Source organism: Oryzias latipes, chromosome 11 (assembly GCF_002234675.1).
Source record: "Oryzias latipes chromosome 11, ASM223467v1".
Classification (NCBI taxonomy): domain Eukaryota; kingdom Metazoa; phylum Chordata; class Actinopteri; order Beloniformes; family Adrianichthyidae; genus Oryzias; species Oryzias latipes.
In genome coordinates, this window is record NC_019869.2 from 13,105,584 (window position 1) to 13,115,753 (window position 10,170).

The 10,170-nt window shown below is 40.0% G+C and overlaps 1 long non-coding RNA gene across 1 annotated transcript; it reads right to left on the bottom strand.

Moving 5' to 3' along the window:
* Window positions 1–416: 416 nt before the first annotated feature.
* Window positions 417–2,257, bottom strand: LOC110015880. The gene is made up of 2 exons (XR_002291145.1): window positions 2,197–2,257; window positions 417–749 (listed from the first exon to the last, which is right to left on the bottom strand). It is a non-coding gene; the product is annotated as an uncharacterized LOC110015880 (long non-coding RNA).
* Window positions 2,258–10,170: the final 7,913 nt, after the last annotated feature.

The following is a 10,170-nucleotide window of genomic DNA, read 5'->3' on the forward strand; positions in this document are numbered from 1 at the left end:
ATCGCAGTTTACGTTATTTGTAGTTTTGCGGATTTCGTTCTGTGAATCAATGTAACCCGTGCCGTGTCTCTAGTACAGAATGCCTTTAGTTTGCCACATTTACAGATCTTTGCTTTCGTTCTATGATACTGGACTGATTTTTCCATGAAGGTTTGAACTTTGAGAGTGTAAAAATATTCATGTCTGTCTGAGAAAAGTACGTATAGTGTGTAGTGAGGAGTCTTGCCGTCATAAAGCATTTACAATCCTGCTTTGTGGATTTCACTTATCACTGCGTGTTTAGTTTCAGTTTTCAGTTTCAGTGTAGTTTTTTATTTCAAACACAAAATAAATGAAAAATCAGCACAGTGGTTTAAAAGACATAAAACACTGCATGTTTATGGAAGGCATTGCGATAAATGAGGGGACACTGTAAATGCAAAATCCTTTTTTATATTCTACCCAATACACAATTTACTTTAATTTAGCTGTGTGACATAAAATACAGATATGACAGTGCATCCAATATATCTAAGACCCAAAGCCGCCCTTTATAGGTACCCTGTACCCACTGGATTACCAAGTAAAGTCAAATTAGCAAAGGGTGTTTTCATCCAGCAGTGTGCATCTTTCTTAGCTCAATCAAGTGGTCGACTGTTGTAGAGAATAATCCTCGGCCTTTTCCTGCTGCCCACGGGTCTTTGGAGAAAGCCTCGCTTGAATTGAGAGCAGGTGGGCATCATTTGATTAGCTTGATCACACACCTGCTACTGAGGAGGACAAAAGAAAGAAAGAAGAAGCAGAACGGACTTTTCCACGTGGGTACAAACATTCATTAAAAAAAACGAAACAAAAAACAAATTACTGACCTAAGCTTTTACCGTTGAAAAGCCTATTTGTTATAAAACCTGCAAAAGTGTTTGTGCTAAAAGAAGAGAGTGCTACACCAGTTTATTTTCTTCTTGGTGCAATATACCTCAAAATATATACAGTTATCATACTCCTACTTTTACTTTCACCTCAAACACTTACTGTAGATATCTAGAAATGGCGTTTCATCTCTGCCATAAAGTGAAAGGGCGTAAAGACAACTGAGTGGGCGTATTCAGGAACTGAGTGAGCGAACCTTACAACCACGCAGGTGCATTTCCAACCGAGCGACCCCGCATTTTACCGCTGCGGTCAATTCGCCTTTGTGTGCTTGCTTGGATATGCGCTAAGTGTTCACGGGGCATTTTTGTCACTTGGGGGGCGGTATTCCGGTTGTGTGATTGTCACTTGGGGGCGGTAACCTTTCTGGTTGATCTGATTGGCTGAAATTTGCTGGTCAAATGCAGTGGGGCGGTACTATCATTTTTTAGAGCAGGGGGGGTTAACAGGTGGCTCTTGAGCTGCATGCGGCTCTCTGCCTTTTATCATATTTTCTTTTTACAGTGATCCCTCGCTATAACGCAGTTTACTTTTCATGTTTTTGCTACTTCACGGATTTGCATCATGCATAGTGTTCTGCATTCTGATTGGCTAAAAGTTCACTCCGCTTCTTCTCTACCTGTGCGTCAATAACATTGCAGTTTAATATGTCCATGTACGTAAAACAGCTTTCCAAATTTACATTCCATACATGCAAATCATGTTGCAATTTTGAGTTTCTCTAAAACCCATAGAAAAAGAGCGACAACAACTGCCTATCACTATGTTCTTCTCCCGAACAAACACAGCTGCACCGGGGCTTCAAAAGAAGAAAACACCGCAGAGCGGAGTCAGGATACAGCGGCTCAGTCTGAAAGCAGTGAAATACACCTGAGTCACTATTTGTCCCACTGTACTTTGTATTTTCAATCATTTTAAATTTTCTCGCGTTTAATCCAATTACTCGGGTCGCGTTGGGCGGGGCTTATCTCCGCAATTTGAAGCCTTCTGTTCACATCGATGATTAAAATATTATTTGACAGTAAAGTACAGAAGTTAATTGTTGAAAAAAACGTTTCTAAAGTATTTTGATTTGTGAAAGAAATACTTGAGCCTTTAAAATGGTTTGTTCTCTCTTTTAGATGTATAATAGAGTATTTAATTGTATGATAATTGTAAAAAAAAATACAGGTTTCTACTTCACGGATTTTGCCTATCACAGGTTCTTTTTGGAACGTTACCCCCGCGAAAAACAAGGGTTTACTGTACAGTACTTTCACAACCATAAGGTAAACATAAAAGACTTACATTTCCTCTTTAGGTCAGGTTGTGTGACGTCGGCACAGAGGACCTAGAAGAGAACAGTAAGAACGGTACAGAGAGAGGTAAGGACGTGAAAGAAGGACCCCCCCCCCCCCCTCCAGGACATAGGTGCAGATATGTGCATAAGATATGCAAAGAGACACGATTATGAAGCACAGTTTAAGCTGCAATCTATAAGACGGCTGCAATGAAAAGCTGTCCATCCTCCGCTCCTTTCACTGGGACGCAGAGCCGGGCGAGTTACGCCACACTTTTTGACTGAGGACTTAAGCTTGGCCTGACGCGTCTGCTTGTTCTTTGGAGCTGCACAGCAACGAGACGGACTCTGACAATGATGAAAGGGAAGCTGGTGTGTTTGATTGAAATGTAACCCAGCTGTTTATTTCAGATGCAAAAGATGAGGACTTTGAGGGATTTTTGGATGCTGAGTGAAAAAAAAAATCACAACCAACTCAGTTTTGCGCTCGCTGCCTTTTTAAAACACACCAGCATGCATGTTTCACCGCGACGTGTTAACGTTAAATACAGAAAAAAAAAATCCATAACTGAAAGTGTGCCGATTAATCCAGTGCTGTTGTATTTTAAGGAAAGGAGTGTGTTATGGGAAATAACATGGCTTTAATTGTGTGTTTGTGTCTGGCAGGTCAGTGCATGGTGTGGCTCTTTGACTCTCAAAGTTAGAAATTTCGGCTCTTTGTGTCAAACTTGTTCGCCCCCCCTTTCTATGTTAGAGGCTTTAATAGAAAAAAACGGCGGATATAACGTGGATTAAAACCTTAACCAACGACCCAAGACCAAGGTAAGAAAGTGCAGAGGTTTTTTTTGTGCTGTTAGTTTTTCTCGTGAAAATCACTGCATTTGTTACCATTTTAATCCATGTTACAGCCGCTGTTTCTTTTCTATTAAAGCCTCTAAAAGAAAGTCCCGCCCCCTTGCCTCGCCGGACTTGACATGCACATATTAGTCAATTAGATCAACCAGAAACACATTTTGGAGAAAATGTAGGACTTTTATGTTCGCCTTATGGTTGTTAAAGTCCTGTATATAGATAATATGATAAAAGGCAGAGACCCGCATGCAGCTCAAGAGCCGCCTGTTAACCCCCCGCTCTAAAAAATGCTGCCTCGCCGCATTTGACCAGCAAATTTCGGCCAATTGGATCAATCAGAAAGGTTACTGCCCCCAAGTGACAAACACACCCCTGAATACTGCCCCCTAAGTGACAAAAACGCCCCCTTAACACTGAGCGCAAATCCAAGCAAGCGCGCAAAGGAGAATTGACTGCAAGATCCCGCTCATTTAGGATTGCAGGCGTGCAGTTGTAAAATGCAGGGTCGTTCGGTTAGGATTGCGCCTGCGGGGTTGTAAGGTTCCTCACTCAGTTCCTAAATATGCCCGTTCACTTGTCTTTACGCCCGTTCACTTTATGGCAGAGATGAAACGCCATACCTTTGGTGCATGGAATAGATTTATTCAAGGGAAATTTAAAATACTTGCAGTTAGAAAGCAATCTGTACGGTAGATCTAAAAAAAAAAGTCCAATGCCTGTGCTGTTATTGGACAATACATTTTCCTACAACTTCCATTTTGTAACATATTTGGAACGATTCCACAGGCACCATTAAATAATGCAAATCCTCTGCAGCACTATTTAATGAAATACCAGAAGGTTAACACCTATTTGAATTGCATGCAGTGGTTGATACACATAAATGTTCCCACACATAAGTGGCCAGCAAAAACGTATCGAAGTGTATAGATTAGCTTTTACAGTATAGCAAAGTCATTTTCCACCATCACCAATGGGATAAGGGCAATTGAACCCTGGCATTTCATGTTTAAATGCTTATTTATGCATCAAATGTACCTTTCTGGAGATAATAAGAGGCCATAATAGAATTTTATTAAAATGCATTATATGGGAGGGAAGTTATTGCATGTACACCCTCTTCCGTGTCTCTCATCTCACCCTTGAACAAATCCCTTTCCAGCAGCTGCTACATGTGCAGGGTCGATAAAACTTCATCATTTGAATATTTAATGTGCAACTCATGTCATGCAAATTCAACTTTATTTTATTTTCCTTCTACCCAGTCCATTATTTTGCCAGGAGCTTTGACGGGTCTCTCTGTGAGGGCTCAGTCCAAAGGCTTTGCACACACATAGCAATTACCACAGAGGCATGACTTTTTTCATCCCAATGTGTGCAGTAGCACTGCAGACACAGAGTTTATGCATGGTTTAGTAAGGCTCAAATTGGTTTGATGTCAACCTAGACCACATGCATTAATCATTGCGTAAAGGCTTTCTCCAGTGTTAGGCATTAGTTAAAGATTTTGTTTTTCTTGATGAAGATTCTCATTCCTTCAGGTCAGAGTTCATAAGGAAGAAGAAAATCAGAAGGGACGAGTTTATTTAGGGAGTTGAGTTTTTCCTCTCATATTGAGGTGTAGTTTTTTCATTAAAGTAGCTATAAATATTCATACCAAGTGTTTGTTTGTTTTTAATCTACTAAAAGCTGGTTTGTCACTCAAAAAATAACATTCAGGTGAACCTGAGACATAACAAGGCAAATATCACAGAGGATCCTTGCACTCCTTGCCACCAAAGGAAGATAGCCTTCTATCATCTCTATGATCATCTGTGATGAAATGCCATATGTAGGCCAGGTGCCTCAAGCTGTAAGAAAACAAGTCCAAGCTCTATGTGACAGTCAGGTGAGAAAAAACATATACATGTGGCCACAAAGTCCGGAGGTCTTCTTCTACACGGAAAAACACCTTTACGTTGTCATCAAAGAACCTGAGCAGCAACTTCACTCTAATCAAAGTTGAGTAGAGAAAATTGGGAATAATTGAAACATGCCTGGGGCTGCAGGACTGTTCCCTCTTTCCTACGGACCTTATCAGCTCAATTGTTATTTAGTTAAATGAGATAGGAGGAATATTTTTTTGAGAATTGGCAAACACTTGAGTACAACAATAGGGTTTTTAACATTTTCACAGCCGTGTCCCACTGAACATGACAATGACTGTAGTTCTATCTTTTGAAACACCTGCAAAAGAATGTAAAACTGCTATTCATGTTTTTTATACTTTTAAACCATTGCGCTTTATGCTTAAATGTCTTAGATGATGTATATTATAACTTAACTTATGATTGTTGTTTCAATGCCATAATATTGATTAGCAAACTTACATCATTTGTTTATCCCCCAAACAAAAGAGGACAGTGCGTTTGACACACATTTGTGTTAATTATATATTTTACAAGGTGGCTTTTAGGACCCACAAGGTGACTGTGCAGCTAAAATAGTAAAAATACAAACATTTTAAAGTGCACATTAAAAGAAAAATAATATAAAAAGGGATTGTTTACGCCAAAATAAAAAAAAACACAATTATGAAAAAAAAAAAAAAAACATCATAAAGAGTTAGAAAGCCTGAATAGAAGTGTTTTTTTCGAAATAATAAAAAGTGTTGTAAGCTGTAAAGATGGGACAGAGAGAGAAATTAATGGCTGGAAGGTCAGACAGATAGAAAAAAAATAATAAGTAAACAATTGTAACAACTGAAGTGATGTCTTCTGGGGAAGAAAAAAAAACAAAGGTGCTCAGGTTGATTTGCATGTTATGAGTTTCCCCAGAAGGGATGCCACACAGCCTACCTTGCTTCGTATGTCAAGATTACCCAAGAACGTTTATATTAAAGTTGACAGATTTCCAAAATATAGACAAATTTGGGATGACTTTGGAAAATGTTCATATTTGCTAATCACCATAGAATAGAGAGGGGAACAATTTTGTTGTTGTTAACTCGTATAATCACTGTGGGCAGGTGACTCCAAACCATACAGGACATTGATATGCTCCCCTGCTGTTAAAAGCTCTGAAGAGGCAGATGGGCAAAATGGTGGCTCCAGTTTTACCCACGCCAACACCCCACCCCCCACCCTGTTTATTTGCCAGCTTTTCAGTCAGTCTGCAGTGAGCCCTTTTCTGTCTATTTGTGGGTTGTCTCTGTATGTATGGGCTTGGCACCACAGCATGCAGATTTACTTTTAGAGGTCAGTGTACTGCTTTTGCCCTGCAGCTAGTCACTGTTGCTCCCAATCTATTGCCTGATATCCCAAATGCCATGCAAATGTGTGGTGGTGGGTAGTTGGATGAAAAGTAGAGTAAAATAAAGAAAAGCAAAATCCGAAAAAAATGTCTGAAATAATAACTGTTTAAAAACACCCAGACAGTCAGCGAACACCTTGGTGTTAGGGATTGTTATTTTAAACAAACAGCAAAGAGCAGAGAACATCAACACAATTGGTAAAAATGTATCAACTTTCATTTATATTTGAAAAAAAATGTTTAAATATGCTCTTTTAGGTCATATTGTTTAAAAGAAAATTATAAAAAAAAATTCTGGTACAGCCTTGGGTTATATCACGATATATATTGCATCGTGATATGTGTATCGGGAAATGTATTGTACCCCCAAATTCTATACACACCACTAATGTCTTCTGTATTATCTGTATTTGTGGTGTGTATTTGTCAACATACAATTGTATAAAGATTTTTGCGACTAACAGGTATGTGTGTAGTATTTGAGTGTGAGTCGTAGTTTCCGGACAAGCCCAGCTCCCACTTTTCCTTTCTTTTCCATCCTGTCCAAAAAAAACAAACACTAATATTATAAACCAAAAGGTTTAGCCTTAAAAACAAAATGGGTTTATACAAATATTAACCTTGCGTGTCTGAAGCTACATAACCTCCTATTGTAAAAGCAACCTTAGAATACTGAAACAATCAAATGATTAGTTGTTATTTTTTGTTTATTTTTGTCAAAGACTACATTTATCTATTTCTCTGATGCAAGCCAACAGAATATATTTGTAAGTATGTTTTGGCTTATTCGTGTTGCTGTTGAGTGGATTGGGAAAAAAAAATAAAAAATAATAATAAATAACTTTTGTACCTTTTTTCCTTTCCTCTTTTGGTGATCATTTTTATTTGTTTTTGTTGTTTCTTTTAACTACAGCATCATACATTCCTTTCTTACAGTGGCCGACAGGGCTCACACTACATACAAAATAAAAAACGCAAAGGCATTACCCGAAGCACAACGAAATGACCCGCAACACGACGACAAAACCGCAGCAATAGCATTAGCCTCAGCACAACGGAATTAAGACCTTTTTTTTCCTACCGGCGGAAAAAAAACAATTCAGTTTCAAACTATTCGGTGCAACAGAGTTTTAGGGCCACCAAAAAGAGTAAAATTACAAGATTTTAAACTGTAAATTTGTCAAAGTGGAGGTGATCATACAGATAGCAGCAAGTGAATGCCGTGCAGCAGCAGAGCAGACCGACTAAACTTAGTTGAACAGGTGAGCTGAATGCTTATTGATAACCTTCCAAATGTTCGGAAGCTCATTTGTTTGATTTATGATTTATAAATGTTTTATTTATTGATGGGTGGTTTGCAGGATCTCTGCAGCCCGATGAAGCCGTCACCGACGGCGTCGGTATTGTTGTGGAGTGGGGGTGTGTGTTGGGCACCGCGCGTCCGTGTGTGAGAGGGGGAAGAAGCGCGTTCAACGAGAGAGGGAGGTGAGAGCATGGAGCGGAAGAGTGTGCGTTTATATTGTGTGTTGGAGGACGGAGAACCGTAATGAAAAGAGGATGTCACCCCAAGAAGAACTGTTTTGGAGTTTTTATCAACCCGTTCTGGAGGCCGAGGGTCCGAACGGGAAAGTTAACCCTGAACGAGGATCCTCCTTCGGCCGTGCAGAAAATCTCCCCTGCGTTTCTGACCACGGTCGGAAAGAAAAAAAGAGAAGTCATCACGCAGGAAAGGTTCAACAGTGTCCCTGCAGCTTTCCACCTGAATCGTTTCTTTCCTCCATTAAAGACCAGGGGCCTCATTTATAAAACTTTGCGTAGGATTTGCGTCAGAAGTGGCGTACGGATGAAACATAGGACGTGCGTACGCACAGAAATATTCTGAGTTATAAAACCGTGCGCACGCACATCCTACGCATCTTTCCCTTAATAAATCACAACCAATTCTAAATGCGGCTTCATGACACGCCCATAGTTGCATATAAATAGTCCGCGAAACGCCCACAAATTAATATTCGAAATCATGGCAAACACAGAGAGGAAATCAAAAAAACGTAACTTCACTCAATGTGAAGTAGAAGTTATCGTTGGCGAGGTGGAAAAGAGGAATAAAGTGTTGTTTGGAGGGCACAGTGTGGGCATTACTTATGCTGAAAAGGCACGTGAGTGGCAAACGGTGGCACACGCCGAAAATGCTGTAGCCTCACAGCCTCGGACCGTGGCCGAAATGCGCCAGATGCACCGGGTGACACGCGTGGTTCCTCCGAGTGCTCCGGTAACGCCAGAGGTCCAACAGGACGGCTCGAGGAAGTCGGAACCGGCTCATAAGCCACTCGTCCTCGTTTGCCAGCAAGTCTTCTTGCTGTCTAAAGATGCGTTCACTCCGAATTCTTCCATTTACCACATCTTCTAAGAGTGCAAGATCAGCCATTGTGCGTCATTACGCATTGTGATGGGGCACAGACGGACACATTGAGGAGAATATCAGTTTTGTACATTATTTCGTTCTGTTAACTATTATTTATGAGGATGAATTGCACAACATGCCAATATTGCAGAACATATTTCACTTTTCTTTTTGCAAATAAGTGTTCATTTGAATTTCTGTTGTAATTGTCGTTTGATTTTTTTTTGTTTGTTTCACTGCTGATCGATCAAACGGGTGTTCGTGTAGGCTGTTAATTGTAAGACTTGCTTTGTGAAGTCTTCATGTTATTTATGAGAGGCAGTATTGTCATTTTCACTTTCACGTGTTTCTTCCATCTGCCGACGGTGTCGCCGTTTCTCATTTCACCCGTTTTTGTGCGTACGCCTGGGTCAGAGCTTGCGTGAAGGACCGCACATTTTCCCGTCAAGTTTGCTTTTTATAAATATCAACTACTGCGTAGAGAGTGGCGCACGCCTTCTTTTGTGCGTACGCAACGTTTATAAATGAGGCCCCAGATCTCTACATTTGTGTGACGCTTCCGTCTGAGGAAGAGCACTTTTTGGGATGGTCAACATTCTAATGCTAATAAAATAGACTATTTTTATTCCTCTTTATTGTTTTCTGCTGAAAAGCGACGTTTCATCTGGAGGAGGGGGTGTATGTAACACTGTTTACTTCCGCATTGGTGTTCAGATGACAGGTTCATGACGTAAGATGACAAATGAACTTCAGGGTGTGTGAATCAAAAAGAAAATAAAGGCTGCAGCAGTCCTCTACACCCAAACGTGTCTCTGAGCTCCTTATTTTACATATGAAACTCCGCTTCACCGACACCGAACCCCGGAAAGCCGGGGTTCCGAATCTCTTTGTTTTTTAAACCCATCCGGAAATAAAGCTTCACAAAAGGCTCCACATATTTCATCTTCTAGCTTGGCTCCGATGAATGGAAAACTTTGGTGTTTCCTCGTTGATCTATGACTTTTTTCTCATAAATTTATGAGATAAAAACTTGTAAATTTGCAAGTTTTTTCTAGTAAATTTACGACTTAAAAGTCGTAATTAAAAAAAAGACAAAGAGCGTTAGATACAGATGTCACTATGTGGAGAGCTGGGTAAATTTATATTTTTAGACAAACGTATATTTGTAAGAAATTACGTTATCTAGTAAGAAAACACCCTAATCTTGTCCGAATATCACGTAGCTCTCAGGAGCGGTGAATAGTTTTAAACTGATTTTTTTTTTTCCGCCGGTAGGAAAAAAAAAAACTTGTTTCCGTTGTGCTGACGTTTATGCTAATGCTGCGGTTATGTCGTCGTGTTGCGGCTAATTTCTTTGTGCTTCGGGTAATTTCGTTGTGCTTCGGGTAATGCCATTGCGTTTTTTCTTTTGTATGTAGTGTGAGCCCTGTCGGCC